At 43.6% G+C, this 16,866-nt stretch overlaps 1 protein-coding gene across 1 annotated transcript in view; it reads right to left on the reverse strand.

Moving 5' to 3' along the window:
• Positions 1 to 16,866, reverse strand: part of LOC126108321 (uncharacterized) — a 66,296-nt gene that overhangs the window by 21,172 nt on the left and 28,258 nt on the right. The window lies entirely within an intron of this gene.

The raw sequence follows: 16,866 nt of genomic DNA on the forward strand, positions 1-16,866 counted from the left end.
TATGCTCCTTTGGCGTTGTAAGTCACTGCAATAAAGATCTGGCTATTTAAATCACATATTTTCATACTTGAAAAATCACTCACAAAAATCTATAAGGTGCTCCCTGTTGATTTAGAATCATGACATTTTGAAAGAATCCAGATTTCACAGTGCAAATAAAGGAAAAGATATTAAAATCCAAAATTGGTAACTATATAACTCTAGAAAATACTTTTCATATTATTTTTTATCAGTTTGTCTATTTGTCTGACCATCTGTTAGGAATCTTTTTCTCTGGATAAGTTCTGGGTATCATGTTCAAATTATGTCACATACCAAGGTATGTGGACCCTTGGCGGCGTAAAAACTGTAAGATTATAACTCACTCCATTGACTTGGAATCATGAGATTTGGCAACAACTAAGTTTTCCGGTACAAGTAAAGCAAAAAATCTGAAACTTGTTAACTTGTAATTATATCACATAAAAATGTCGTTTTCGATTTGGACATAGATTGTATTCAAGACCTGTTGAAAGTATAACATACGAACATTACTGCATCCAAACATAAAATGTATGTTGTATTCATGATTTAGTACGTAAACAGAAATGTGTTATTACATCTTCTCTCCCTACATACGTAAACTAAAGACTTCTGCTTGCTTGTTCTTGTTTGTTTGTGCTGAGGAAATAACGTAGAATTTCAGAATAGATCTTGGTATTCCTGGGGCCAGTATCTTGCCAGTAAAGTTACAAAGTGTCGATAACAAGCAAAAATCATTGGGAATCTCGATTCCCAGGATGGGGAGTTTGTACAGAACCCTTAGTGCTTGAGTCCCTCTCGCACTTGCACATTCTGTTTTCCTTTTTTCTATCTACCCTAGCATCACCCAGTATGTTGTTCTGGAAGGTGAGTGCTCACCACAGACATGGGTGCCGTCGGGAGAGTCTGAGGGAAGTGGGACAGAACTGCTCTTGTTCTCTGCACGTGGGGTCCCCAATCCTTTTGGGTCACACTGAAACAGGTGACAGTGATTGCACAATAAATTAAATTGAGATAGGGAACCAATACTCGAAAGTGCATATTTATTGTGTTAAGGACATACACAGCATACACCACCTAACAACAATGTAGCTCACAGCAATTCTTCAAAGCAACGACTGTCAGTCTGAATGAATGCATGTATTGCAATGATGGCTGCAGTTCTTCACACTCTGGCAAAGATCTCGGGTGTCCGTTGTGCACTCGAACAGTAGCAGCTGATAAACAGTGTACACACCTGACCACCAAACGGACCTACTGCACGCAACTAGGCTCGTAGCACTCAAGCATCGCAGTGGCGCATTAACCTGTGCCGCAAGCACACCACTGACCCTGCTGTCAGCTGTCCATTGCATCAGATAGCTTGTGTCGTGTTCATGGTGAGGTGTGTTGCTGTGTACAGTGCACAATGAGTAATCAAAGATGAAATGTGCAAGCACTGCGACGAACGGATTTTGAGCCCTATGTCTGCTTGTGTCAATCCAGTATCGTTCACAGCGCTGTACTGTCCAACTTCATACAGTTTGTATTGTTTTTGGATGAGGCCTCATTCATCCGTGATGTTGTTTTCAAAATGGCAAACAGGCAGATCTAGAATGAGGACAATACCCACGCCACCCATATCGGAGGCCAACAGCAAAGATTCTCAGTCAAGGTATTTTAGGGCATTATCCAAGATCATTCCACTTTGATGTTAATGTTTGCAAGCACACTGAAGAATACTCACGCTCATTGTAGGACTCGAAACGGGGGGCCCTCTCTGATGGCCATTGCGATCGCTGGATCTTACAACCCTGGACTTCATTCTCTGAGGTTATGTACAAAACACCTGTAGATACAGCTGAAGACCTGCTTGCCAGGGTCCAAGCTGCCCGCCTCCTGGTACAACATTGTTGCTCACGGGCGAGGCCTCCACGACGAGTGCGGCCGCTTCATGTTTAAAGATGATTAAAGGTGTGGCTGTTGTCACACGCAGCGACTCAGTCTGTGTTTCGGCAAGTTTCTACACAGTTGTCACTTCTGCCCACCAGCTCAGAACAATAAAGTGTGACATGTCTTGGAAGACAGTAGCGTGATTGACTCGATTCCACTATCGCAGTAGCCGCCACGATACAGGAATGACCTGTGAGGATATGCTGACATCACTCCGAAACTGTGATCACAGAGAGAGCGTCATGCAGTCGAAGGTCGTGAGGTGGTGGTATGAATGTGGGATATTTTCAAGAACACTGCCATCCTGAATTTGGAATCATTCAACTGTATGTCAGTCAGACACCTTAGGCAAGTGTACGGTGGTGGAGAGGAAAACGGATTTACTTGTGTTGCAGTTATGTGCAAATATTATTTTCTTAATAAAATTTTTCTACTTATTTAGATACTCCCGACCTCATTTTTTACAGTTCTTTTGTGAGCTATGTTTATCTACCAGGTGACATCTACATTCTTTTTGGAGAACTGTCGAGATGATTTCCCAAGTTTCTGCAATGTGTCACTCAAAACGTAACCGATCAGCAGCTACTTGCAGCCAGCATATTCCATTTCACGCATTTCTGTCACAGCACAATCCCACTCGTTTAATATGTGGAAGTTCTTCTTCTTACGAGAAATAAACCCGTTTGTGCTGCCTTGCGTCCACGCTTGGTAAGTAGTGAGAGTAGTAGCAAGTTGAGAGAGGCATGTTCAAATGTGTACCAACACGCTGGGCACTGTCGCAGTGCGCTATGTGTAAGTAATGTTAGTGGGGAGAGAAGAAGTGTGACGAATTGCGACTTGAATTGCTGATCAGCGCACGCTGCATGGCTGAAGGGTTTTGTAAACAGGCACCAGTGGCGACACCTACAACGTGCTGACATGAGGAAAGTTTCCAACCGATTTCTCAAACCCAAACAGCAGTTGACCGGCGTTGCCTGGTGAAACGTTGTTGTGATGCCTCATGTAAGGAGGAGAAATGCGTACCATCACGTCTCCGACTTTCATAAAGGTCGGATTGTAGCCTATCGCGATTGCGGTTTATCGTATCGCGACATTTCTGCTCGCTTTGGTCGAGATCCAATGACTGTTACCAGACTATTGAAACGGTGGGTTCAGGAAGGTACTACGGAACGCCGTGCTGGATCCCAACGGCCTAATATGACTAGCAGTCGAGATGACAGGCATCTTATCCGCACGGCTGTAACGCATCGTGCAGCCACGTCCCGATCCCTGAGTCAACAGATGGGGACATTTGCAAGACAACAATCATCTGCACGAACAGTTCGACGACGCTTGCAGCAGCATCGACTATCAGCTTGGAGACTGTGGCTGCGGTTACCCTTGACGCTGCATGACAGACAGGAGCGCCTGCGATGGTGTACTTAACGACGAACCTGGGTGCACGAATGGCAAAACGTCATTTTTTCGGATGAATCCAGGTTCTGTTTACAGCATCAAGATGGTCGCATCCTTGTTTGCCGTCATCGCGGTGAACGCACATTGGAAGCGTGTATTCGTCATCGCCATACTGGCGTATCACCCGGCGTGATGGTATGGGGTGCCATTGGTTACAAAGTCTCGGTCACCTCTTGTTCGCAATGACGGCACTTTGAACAGTGGAAGTTACATTGCAGATGTCTTACGACCCGTGGCTCTACCCTCTCTCCGCGAAATCGTACATTTCAGCAGGATAATGCACGACCGCGTGTTGCAGGTCCTGTACGGGCCTTTCTGGATACAGAAAATGTTGGACTGCTGCCCTGGCCAGCACATTCTCCAGATCTCTCACCAATTGAAAACTTCTGGTCAATGGTGGACGAGCAACTGGCTCGTCACAATACGCCAGCCACTACTCTTGATGAACTGTGGTATCGTGTTGAGGCTGCATGGGCAGCTGTACCCGCACACGCCATCTAAGCTCTGTTTGACTCAATGTTCAGGCATATCAAGGCCGTTATTATGGCCAGAGCTGGTTGTTCTGGGTACTGATTTCTCAGGATCCATGCACCGAAATTCCATGAAAATGTAATCACTGTCTAGAATGTCACTGTCACTCTAGTTCTAGAATAAAATATTTGTTCAATGAATACCCGTTTAACATCTGCGTTTCTTTTTGGTGTAGCAATTTTAATGGCCAGTAGTGTAAGTGATTCTTATGGGTTCTACTTCTTCTTTTCTAGCTGTGAGAAGGCGTTACTCGCTGTGGGATCAGAACCCAGCAGCTGATAATGATGATGACGATGATGATGATCTCTTGGGAACGACTTCGATTGTTCAGAGGCAGATATCGCTTATTCTACAGTAATAAATTTTTTGTTTGTTATTTTTGAGATGCTCTTGTTTGTAGATGTGCTCAATGCGAATATCGGTGTTCTGACACTACTACCAGCTACTAGTTCCTTTGCACCTGTGTTTTCGTTTGGGTTTCTTCATAATCTCTTAGACATATTCCCCTACCGACGTCATACACCTCCTCTAGTACCCATGCTGGATATGCCCTTAATGACAAACATGCCCACTGATGATGAGTTGCTGGAAGTGTATTCCAGTAATGAACACAACAACAGTTTTACTTGTAAGTACTCAGAATTTATTACTATTATTATTGTACGAACACGGATTTTTATTTCTCCTTCCTTAGATACTTATCAACTGCGTCTGTTTCTTCTTCTTGTGTGCAGAGTTATTAGGAGTTCGACGTGTCGTTGAGGGGAAGAGCATTGTCCAAGTTAGGGGGAGAGCTGTCGTGACATCATGTGGTGAGTCGATACCAGAGCGGTCATACTGAGTCACTTTTCTGAGGTGCAGGAAAGGGAGTCCTGTAAGACACTCAGCTGTATACCCTACCTTGATTTATGTTCATAAGATTTTGATCAACTTATTGTGGGGTCCAGTTACATCTCTGTTCAAAAGTATATACTGCTAACAAAAAGCATGTCCTAATGCCCAGAATCATGATGAGAGGAATTTAAATTGATTTCCATGGTTGCTTCTCTCTAGCGATAGAAATTACCCTAAAAATACAGGGCATACAGTACGCCAGATATCCACTGACGATCTAATTTCTCGTTTATGGCCGAATGTAGGAAAGCCATAAGAAGAAGACAAACATTAACACGCTGTGTGGCATATCGACAAAGAAGTCGAGCGTAAATTAGGTGGTCCCCCCTTCTTGTCCATATTAGCCGAGAAACATCCAAAAAGTGTAGACGTGCTGCTAATCTCTGAAGACGATAAGCAACACAACGTTTGGATAAAATGCATGTCCCACCTACGTTCCTCTGAAATGAAAACAAAAAAGGTGCAAGATATTTTTGCTGTAGTTGTCTCAAGTCGTTTACCAAGAGCATGTATCTTGAAAGACACCTGATTGACTGCTAGAGCCAGGAAACAATAGGTGTGGAAATGCTTATCAAGGATAAACGGTTCCCGAAGTTTAAGAATGCCTCTCACCAACACTTCTGTCCCTTCATTGTTTACGTCGATTTAGAGCGCCTCCTAGCTCCTGTGGTACAGTGTGGACGTGGTGCCTCTGCCTCCCGTATCACTGCCACAAAATGATGACTGTGACATGTGGCTACCCATCAAGTTCTGTGCACTAAAATTAAAATCTTATGTCAAGGGAATAGTGCGAGATGGCTGCTCACTGCGCTTGAAAGTCTTGTACGGGATGTTTATAACATTTATAGTGAAAACGTCCTCATGACCAACGTGAAGGAGAATGATGCACTGTACAAGCAGGCAGCTGATCGTTATACCTGGGGACTGTGACTGGACAGAGGTGAGGAAGCTCCCTGTAGAGACTGTTGCCACGTAACGGGGAAGTCCCAGAGTGCAGCTGACAACCCGTGTAACTTTAAGTACTAACTGCCACAGCACACAGCCATCTTTTCCACACTTTCAGTGAGCATGATGCCCACTTTCTAGTTCAGCACTTTGACGAGTCTGGGTAGTAGGATGATAAGATCAGTGTCATTGCTGACACCGTTGACAGATACATGCCGCTTCAAAGAGGATCAGACCACTTCCTGGATTCACAACTCTTCATGCTCACGTCTCTTTAGAAATTTGCTGAACCAACGCGTCCTGAAGATATTCTCAGCAAAGAGAGCCACTTATCTCGATGATGTAGAGTTTCAAGAGTTTCAACTTGTGACGGAGAAGGGGTCTTTCCATACGAATATCTGGATTCTCTAGTAAACTAAGAGGCATTTCCATAATGAATGGAAAGAACGGGCACTTGGTGAATGAACAGCAGGACTTCGGCATCTCTGATTTATCAGAACATGTAAAATGATGAACACCAATATACATCTGACCGCCAACATCTTCGAGAAGTTCTGTAGCATATGGTTGAGATTTCGTGGGATGCCGTGTTAAGAAAGACACAAGCCAGCAGCGAATTCTTGACCAACGTTGAGATGCATGTCTTCCTGGAACATGCGATCCACGAGTCACTTTGCCAATGTGTGCGAGGGTATGCCAAGGCAAATAACTTACAAATAATCGAGGGTGAGTACAGGTTGTCTGACGATTTCAGTTTCATCCTTTACCTGGATGTGAACTGTCTCTGAAGGCAAACCATGCAACAAACTCTCCCTTTTCAACCTCTCTAATGGATGTCCAAAGGGGAAATCACCAGACTGAGGAAAGAGATCAAATATGTGGCTGCTGATGCTGTTGAGGGATATGTCCTAGAGGTAGAGCTGGACTATCCCACAAGTCTGCATGACAGACACGGTGATTTGCACAGCCTGAAAGACTTTCCCGTTTAGGGACTTCAACAGGTGCCTCCTCTAGGGCATTGGCGCTGCACCACAAATGCTTATCAGGAGACCTTTCGATTGAGGTTATATACTGAGGTATATACTGCACTTCCAGCTGGAAGCAGGGGTGTCCTATCACGATCACAAGTGGTTCATCGGGGGGCATAGGTGTGGAAATCTGCTGCACCCAGACTATTTACTGATGTGTCTGGGTGGGTTTATTTGTTAGTAAAGAGGTAAAAAGGTGTTCCACTTTACTGGGTGTGTGTGGAATAGTTTGATGAGCTGTTTGTCACAGTTCTGACTGCATATTTGAGATTATGAATGTTTCATTGCACACTGCGTGCGTTCGTGTGTGCCTCCGTGTGTGTGTGTGTGTGTGTGTGTGTGTGTGTGTGTGTGTGAGAGAGGGAGAGAGAGAGAGAGAGAGAGAGAGAGAGAGAGAGAGAGAGAGAGAGACAGAGTATATATTTCGTATGGAACATGGACAATATGCATCCGTGTAAGGAAAGTATTTTATATGTTTATGGTGCGTGTGTGTGTGCGTGTGTGTGTGTGTGTGTGGGACGTGTGTCACGTCCTCGCTGTGACAGCATGCGGTTAGCGGTCAGCGGGCAGCTAACATCCCGTTTGCGGTCTGAGCCGCTTCCCACTTCCGACAGCCCGGCTGTGGGCGTCACAGCAACACAGGGCGAGGGAGGCCAGCGGGGGACACGGGCCGACTGCACACAGTAGGGCGTGCAGCGTACGGACGAACCCAAACTCACTGCAGTGGCGACACGTGGCTGCAGTCGACTCTTACCCGTACGTCGATAAGCAGTACAGAAAACGAAAAATGGAATTCAGAATTTCCCTCGTTGTGCAGGAGCAGTGAACTGGAAGGTGCTGCACGCTTTTGAATCGGCACCTTCCAAAACGTTGGATCCGTCGTCCTTGCCATGGCGCCACTGGGCTTTCTGCCATCTAGACCTAATCTATGCCAGCCGGTGTTCTAAGCGCTTCAGCCTGGAACCGCGGGACTGCTACGGTCGCAGGTTCGAATCCTGCCTCGGGCATGGATGTGTGTGATGTCCTTAGGTTAGTTAGGTTTAAGTAGTTCTAAGTCCTAGGGCACTGATGACCTCAGATGTTAAGTCCCATAGTGCTCAGAGCCATTTGAACTATTCTGAACATACATACATACATATTTGTACACAGTATTATGTGAGAGCCCAGTTACCAGGGGCACAGGGTCAAAATCGTAAGCTGCGTCGTTACTTGGGCCACAACACGCCCTGCCGTACTACTCTGCAGGGCTGTAGTGAAGAACCACGAGAGGAATTATCTCGAATACGAATACCTCAAGACTGCTGCAGCTGTCTGAAGACTCAAGTTTCATTCAGAAAGCAAAGTGTGTCTTTAAATCCAAACTATCTGTACAACATTGGTTTCACGGAATAACTTTTCGCAATTACACTTTTCCTAAGCAGGTGCAATGTATGATCAACGAAGCGTAGCTCCAACGCAAATGTAATAAAGAAGTCGTCCTTTGTACATTCTCGCAAGCTGTGAGGTACTAACTCTACGAAATATTGGATACGTATCAGGTAAATTGCCTTTGCTGCAGTGAATAGCATGGATGATGGTAACCAAAACAAGATGCAATGACAGGACATGATACGATGTCGGCAGAAACCATTCTTAAATACGAAACCCGCAACTATCAATCTTTGAAATTACCATCCAGCAAACATACGTAATATTTATAGAAAAAAGATTTAATCTACCCAGAACCTTTTCAGTTCACAAAAACAGGTATCGCCTAATTCTCTTCTCAAAGGATCCAAAATGAGGCTCACACGATACTGTTGGGACTGGCACGTTGCTACATACGCCACAAAAAGTTAGACAAAGACACAGATCATACAGCGTCATTTTGCTTTCCATGTATACTAGTGTCAGAACCCAAACAGTCATAATGCACAGTGGACATTCTATGTGTTAAGGTTGGGTTGTATGGAGAAGGAGACCAGACAGCGAGGTCATCAATCTCATCGGATTAGGGAAGGATGGGGAAGGAAGTCGGCCATGCCCTAAATCACAATGGCAGGACACGGGATTGAACCGTCGTCCTCCCGAATGCGAGTCCAGTGTATGTGTTAAGACCACATAGCTTTTATTCTCGGTAGTGGGAAAATCACTCGTGGTGGTGTTCATAAATCATAGACAGAGAATTCAGACTCGATAATGGTTCGAGTTAGGCCACGAGACACGTGCAGAAAGGCTAACGACTGAGATGAATGCTCTCAGAAAGCAGCATCCGGTTTCACGTTAGTCTGACAGAGGTTTTCATTGGCCTTGACATATTCATAAGATGTTCTGGTTGTGACTGTAGTAGCACAGTGCCTTTAACAAAGCCACTCGCAGACGCAACACGCGCTACCTGGTGGACCCCAGCTGCAGGGTTTCGTTATTGACGCGCGTCCTCTGTGGCTGCGGCGGCTGGGGCATTGCCGTGCTGGCTGGCAGTGGTGAGCACAGGGGGCCACCAATGGCGTCGAGCCACAAGTGTCAGCTGCGCTATCGTCTGGGAAATGGTCACGTGAATGTTAAGGTGGGAAGAGTTTGAGCAGTTGTAACGAACTGTATAAATTATGTGGTATGTATACAGGTTCATTACGAGATTTGAAGTTGACGAACCTCCGTGTTGAGCAGAAGTAATTTTATAGCCCTTCCATATGGAGTAGAGATTCTTAGGAAGAGAAGATGCTGATGGAGACTTGAAATGCCACACTGAGACTCTAGACCACTCTCCACTAAATATGAAGCTAACATGCTTCAGCTTGTAAAGCAGGACTGGATGCAAAGTTATCTGAATCTGTTAAAGAAGTAGCTAGCAAATACGAGAAAAGAAAGATACAGACGATTTTCTTCCCTATCTCTATCTCTAACCATTCCGAGCTTAGCCTCCCTGTATCATAGCCCCAAAAGGCTCACAGAAGTAGAGGTTGGTTCAGAATTCTTCCAGATGGTTAGTATTAGAACTGGAGAGCCAAAGATAGCTACAGTGTGAAGAAGGTAAACTGGGAAACACTCTCCAAGAACAGACCAGGTGGTGTGTGTCATTTTCTCGCCCCCTGTACGTATAATACACTTTATAAGAGAAGGAAATAACTCCACTTACCATTCGTTCGAATGCGAGGGGAACCAACAGCTGCGGGGTGTGCGTCGCAACCAGTGAGAGCAGCTGCGCCAAGACCCGCCAGTAGCTGGAGAGTCGTTCCCGGAAAACAGCCGCCTGGGCCTGCAGTTCTGCACAAGATGGGAGACGACGGACTCGTGAACAAGCCAGTGGATCAGACTTCTGTAGGAAGCACAGCTTTCACTTTCTGCCCCCACAAAGTCTATGCAGGTAGCATTTACCTTTTGAAACTAGATCAATATACAATGTCAGTAATCGTATGAGTTACAGCACGGACATCTTGACCGGGCGTTACAAAGCTCATATTCCAGCGACAAATTTAAAGAGCACATCAAGCAAAGAGAGAGGAGTACCACCACCTAACGTAGATCAACTAATAAAAATTATCCTAAGGGTAGAAGTATCAAAATACCTGAAGAAGTGGAAATATACAACTATTTCAAAAATCACCCACACGGCTTGCCCAGCAATAAGACAGATTTAAGAAATAAGAGATCTTGAGATAAATTCGAGTCTGTTTTATGTGCTAATAATAGAAAGTAACATTAATGAGGATGTGTAGTTTGGCTATTTGACTTTGACTTACTGACAAGCATAGGACGTAACGATTTGCACAGGATCGTGTCTATGCTGGTTTTATAATATGAGTAGTCTTTACGACGTTTCCCGTGAGTTGTATGATTTTTATGGAAATGAGGGAGAATTATGTCCACTCATACACTTTTTCGTAATAGGGTGTATTTATTTTAACATAAGTAATATATTTTAATAATTCAGTAAAAAAATGAGTAAAGTGTTTTGCAAGTGTAGCTGAAAAAGCCATTCTCGGCCTAAACGTTCTAAGGAGCATGGAAATGTATGACTACATTTGTACTGGTACAGAACCTTACATGTTAACAGTACATTTTACAATTACATGATGATACACATAATGTTCTGTAATTTGTGACAAGTATCCCATCACATGTTTTTATCTCATTTTTGTACTCCTTTTTCTTTTTATTTGTCCAGTGGATCAATTCATGTACGAAAGTTGTTGTGAATACGATGGATACCATATGTACTATTACGCCCTATCATAATAAAGAAATGTCTTATTTTATTTCTTTACATCAAATGATAGTATCGTAAACAGAATGGCAAATTCCGTTAACGAATGTAAACACGATGTTAAGATACTCTGATATAAAACGTTTACTGTGGGATGTATAATCACTGCTAAAAACAAAGAAGAAATGACTTGTGAATATGTTCCCCACCAACCGCCTCAGTTGTCATATGAACAACATGAACAGTGATTTGAGGAGATTCATGTTAGTGAAGTTAACATCAGTAACAATAAATTTACCTTACGCCATAACTATGATCCTTACGCTCATCTAAAGTTGATGTACACTCGGAGATAGGAGGCTCAGCATACAGAGACAAGTCAGAAGATTCGTAAATTTTGACACCTCCAGTGGCCCAATGCAAGTGATGTGCTGCTTTTAGCATTTGTTGTAATATAACTGCCTCATGTATGGGATGATAGTGGCGATCTATACATGCCATCTGCCCTTCACCTTTCGGTTATTGCTGTATACCTGTATAAAGGGCATAGGATCGAAACTGTAGTCGCGAAAACAAATAATTTTACAGTTAATGGCAGACACGACGTCTTTAAGAAAAATACTGCATTTTTTTAATGCCTGTGCGAGATTTTTCGCATTTCGTCCTTATGCGAGCTTATTTTCAGTACAGAAAAGACATTGCTACAGATGGAGAATGATGTGTGTACACGATGTTTATTGTGTTCCTGATGCTATTGGGATTTCTCAGCGGCAAATCGCAAAAGAGAAAGTCCAAGGAACGCGCATCTTTATGTCTCTGTAAAAAAACGAATCATCGGCATGAGGGACTTGAGAGCATCGTACCGACAGATTACACTGGCATCTGGCTGTAGGGCAACGACTGCAGAATGTATAGCCACGGGTTGGGAGAAGTTCACCAGCCATCACAGACAGACCGGTGTAACCTGGGTTGAGATCTGTGGCTACCACTGACACCACACCACAAGCAGCATAGTGAAGGGCGTTCTGTGGTGTTCAGCGGCGGGAGTCGCTTTTGCCTGTGGCGGTCAGGTCGACGCTGCTCTGTCCTCAGGTGGCCTCGTGATACGTCACGGGAAGCAGCGGCCGTCGTGGGGCCTACCTCCCCAGCCCACAGAAACAAACAGGGGTTAGGAAGACTCGCGATCAAATGATGTGGAAGGCATATGGAAGAGTTCTTCGAAATTTCGAAAATTCTTGAGAAATTTGGAAGCCAAATTATTATTCAAATTGGTTCTCGAGATAAACAATCAGTATCTCTGGAAAATATCATTCACATAGTTCTGTATGTTGCCAGGGCACATAAGTTCGAGGACATCCGCACAATTACCTAAAGTTGCTGACAAGAATATGTGTATAAGAGGAAAAAGAAGATTGAGGAAGTGCTAGATTACGATCAATTTGGTTTTAGGAAAGGTAAAGGCATCAGAGAAGGACTTTTGGGTTGGCGATTGATGATTAAAGCGAGACTTAAGGAAAATCTAGAAACGTCCGTAGGATTTGTAGTTAGATAAAAATCGTACGATAATTTAAAATGATGCAGGATTTCCGAAACTCTCATAAAAATGGGTGTAACCCCTAGCAAAAGAAGGGTTACGTGCAATATGTACATCAAACAAGGGGAAAAAATAGGAAGACCAATAACAGCTCAGATTAGGAAAGGTGAAAGACATACATGTAATCGCCCCTACCATTCAATCTGTACATCGAAGAAGCAATGACAGACATAAACGAGGGGTTCAGAAATGGAATTAAAATTCGTGCTGACAGGAATAGCTGATATCATTGCTGTTCTCAGTGGAAGGGAGAGGTTGTAGTATGTGTTGAACAGAATGAACAATCTAATGTGTACACTCTATGAATTAAGATTAAACTGAAGAAAGACTAAATTAATGAAGTCTAGCAGAAATGGGATCAGTGTTCAAGTTAAGGTCAGAACTATAGACGAGGATCTAGACCAACTAAAAGAATTCTGCTACGTTGAGAATAAAGTAACTCATAATGGACAAGTTAAAGAGAACATAAAAAGTAGAGAAGAACATTCAGAGAGGATGTTCCTGGCCAAACGAAGTCAACTAACATCAAATGTCAGTTTTGTAATAACGAAAACAAACAATTATTGATAAAATTATTTAATAGCACAGATAAAAGAATCTACTCACGAAGCAGCGGCAGAACACACATGAAAGACTGTTGTGATTGGCAAGCTTTTGGAACCAGTGGCACCTTCTTCAGGCAGAAGGGTTGAGTGGGAAAGAAGAAGGGTGAAGGAAAAGGACTGAAGAGGTCTAGAAAAAGGGGGAGATTTTGGGAAAGTCACCCAGAACAGCGGGTCAGGGAGTCTTACCGTACAAGATGAGAGGGAAAGACTGACTGTTGGGGACTGCATCGGACGGGATTTGGAAACCTGAGAGCTTAAAGGTGGAACACAGGGTAACATGCAAGACAGAGATTACTGCTAAAACAGTGGTCACAAGTTAATAAGAGTGTGTCCTCCTATCACCTCCTATAATAGCCCTGTAACTGGCAAAACATATTCTATCAAAGGGAGAGCCAGCTGCGAAACGACACAAGTCATATCCCAGCTATTATAACATTGTTCAGCCTTCTACATAGGCATGACTACCATCAGATTATCAGTTAGGATGAATGGGTATAGGGTGAGGGTATACACTGCCAACTCATAATATCCTGTGGCAGAGCGTGCTCTACAGCATGACATTCGTGACCTCGGCGCCTGTTTCACCATCTGGATTCTTCCCCCAGACACCAGTTTCCCAGAACTCTGTAGGTGGGAACTACCTCTACAACATGTCCTTGGTTCTCGCCACCCAGCTTTTTATCACTGTAACTCTTTGCTTCACTTCGTTTCTTTTCCTGCATCTTTCATTGTCTTTCCCATCTATTTTTCACCGCCCCATCCCACCTCTGTTATGTACAATGCACCTAGTTTCTCACTCTTTATAACTTGTGATAAATGTCTTAGCAGTAATCTCTGTCGTACATATCACCTCGTCTTCCACCTTTAAGCTCTTAGGTTTTCAGTCCGCAGCTCGTGGTCGTGCGGTAGCGTTCTCGCTTCCCGCGCCCGGGTTCCCTGGTTCGATTCCCGGCGGGGTCGGGGATTTTCTCTGCCTCGTGATGACTGGGTGTTGTGTGCTGTCATTAGGTTAGTTAGGTTCAAGTAGTTCTAAGTTCTAGGGGACTGATGACCGTAGATGTTAAGTCCCATAGTGCTCAAAGCCATTTGAACCATCTTAGGTTCTCAAATCTCGTCCGATGCAGTCCCCAATAATTAGTCTTCCCTTCTCATCTCGTACGGTAAGTCTCCCCTGACCTGCGGTTCTGGGTGACTTTCCCAAAATCTACCCCTTTTCCTAGACCTCTCCAGTCCTTTTCCTTGACCCTTCTTCCTTCCCTTTCAACCCTCCTACCTAAAGAAGGAGCCACTGGCCAGAAAGCTTGTCAATCACAACAGTATTTTATGTGTGTGCTCTGCTGCCGCTTGGTGAGTAGTTTTTTTTATCTATCCAATTAAATGTCGGTTTTAGTTGGAGGACGAGTAACTCATAGTGTAAGTTTGGAGCACAGTATTGTATGAAAGTGAATCATGGACAGTGGGAAAACCGGGACAGAAGAGAACTGAAGCGTTTGATATGTGGTGCTAGAGAAGAATGTCGAAAATTAGATTGACTGATAAGAAAAGAAACGATGAGGTTCTCAGCAGAATCGGTGAAGAATGGAAGTTACCAAATATGGGACAGCATTTTGTTCTTGGTCATGCAACCTTATTGTTCCCTCTCGGTTCTTGTACGTATTACCCGTCTTTCTTTGCAACTTACTCTTATTTTTCTCAATATTTCGAACATTTTGCAGAATTTTACATTTCCGGATGCTTTTCCTTTCAGGGCCTATGAATGTGTCCATTTTATTTTCCAAGTTTTGCTTCCCGCATCAGTTACAATGTCAGACGTGCCGCTCTCTTGTGCTATTAGCCTTCTGACAGTCAAAATTATCGTCATCCATCATATCCTCTATTATCTTTTACATTCCTCTGTATATATTATTCCTGTCGACAAATTCCATACATGAGGTGTTAAGCTGATTGTGCGATAGGCCTCGCAAGTACCTGCTTATATCTTCAGCGTTGTATCTAATGGTATAGCGCCGTTCTCGTATATTCTAGACGCCAACTTCAGTAGTTCTTGGTTGACACTTTCGCCAATGATTTCGGAAACTCCGAAGGTATGTTACCTATTGCTTTTGCCTTTCAAAGATGTGTTAAGCCCTGACTCTTATGTGGGATCTCCAGTGTCTTCCAGTGTGATGCTCATTTCTTCTTCTGTCATGTCATCAGACGGGTCTTTCCCCTCGTAGATGCCTTCAGTTTACTCTCTACACCTACCTGCACTCTCCTCTGCATTTGACAGTGGAATTCCCGATGCACTCTTAAAGATTACGTCAAATGTTCTTTGAGTAATCTGTACAATGAATAAATCTTTCAGACGCCCATGTGATACTCTTTCTCTTCACATTTTTCCAACAGATATTTCGCTTTGGTTTCACATCTGCCCCTAGTTACTTCGTCCCCAAGTGACTTATACTGCTGTATTCCTGTGTTCCTCTGAACGTTTTTGCACCTTCTACATTTACCGATCAGTTGCAGTGTTTTTTTCTGTTTGCCAAGGTTTCTTTTCCGTTAGCTCCTTATATCTATCTTTGTTTGACATATAGGACATAAAATCCCGTCTGAGGCCTGCGATAATTTTTATGTTAATAATTGGCCACCAATGCTGTACAATCGCAATAAAGTCATGAGATGTTCAATTGAATCTTTTATTAGAACATGTTACGCGTTTCGGGATTACACCCATCTTCAGACATATGTTACAAACAAGTACAAAACATAAGTGAACAGCACACTCAACACGTCTCAACGTTACATACAATGAGATCTGGTCATATAAGTTACATACCTCAAACTTGAACTCCTTCCTACCCTACCAGGCGTACAGTCTTGACAACGCAACGAAAGTGTCGGGGCGCTGCATTCACAAGTTATTCAATAATAATATACTCAGAATATAAATCTAACAGGGTGTAATTACGACGGGCTAACGGGTACTAGGAAAAATTTATACGAGAGTTTCGAGCTAAAATTCTTAACAAGACGCAGCAGTCAGGCCGCCAAAAATTAAATAGTAAGTTTGTGTCAACGGAATAAGTTGGACCATGTTGCCAAAAAATAACTAGAGCATTCAGGGAGGCTGGCGTTCGCGTAGGCTTCCATACAAGGAAGAAGTTGGGGGGAATATTACTACATAAGGACGAAGGGAAAACAGATAAGCTTAAGAAATCCGGTATATACGAATTTAAGTGGGGGGGGGGGGGATGTGCTGGGACATATATTAGCCAGACGGGTAGGGATTTTGCCACAAGGTTTAGAGAACATAACTATAGTAATAATAGTGGGCTGGGATGCCATATGAGGGAGACTGGCCAAAAGCGGGCCCTGATAGAAGATAGCCTAAGAATTCAGCATTTATAACCTAAAGGGAAGATTTTAGATAACTTTGAAGATCTGGAGATCTACGCGCGTATACAGCACGCTGCACACCCAGTATTTAATAAACAGGCTTCCGGTGGGAACAACTGGTTTTCTGGCTTGTTTGAACGGATACTGTTTTGAACTTGGTATCTACCATCCCCTCATTAGAAGTATGATTGTGTATTTTATAGGAGCTCGTGGTGTTCTGTCCACGTACCGTCATGATAAGCTAGCTTTTTTGCCGAGTGGTTGGCTAGTTTATCGTCATACAGGGAAAGTTAGATGGGCGTA

Source organism: Schistocerca cancellata, chromosome 11 (assembly GCF_023864275.1).
Source record: "Schistocerca cancellata isolate TAMUIC-IGC-003103 chromosome 11, iqSchCanc2.1, whole genome shotgun sequence".
Classification (NCBI taxonomy): domain Eukaryota; kingdom Metazoa; phylum Arthropoda; class Insecta; order Orthoptera; family Acrididae; genus Schistocerca; species Schistocerca cancellata.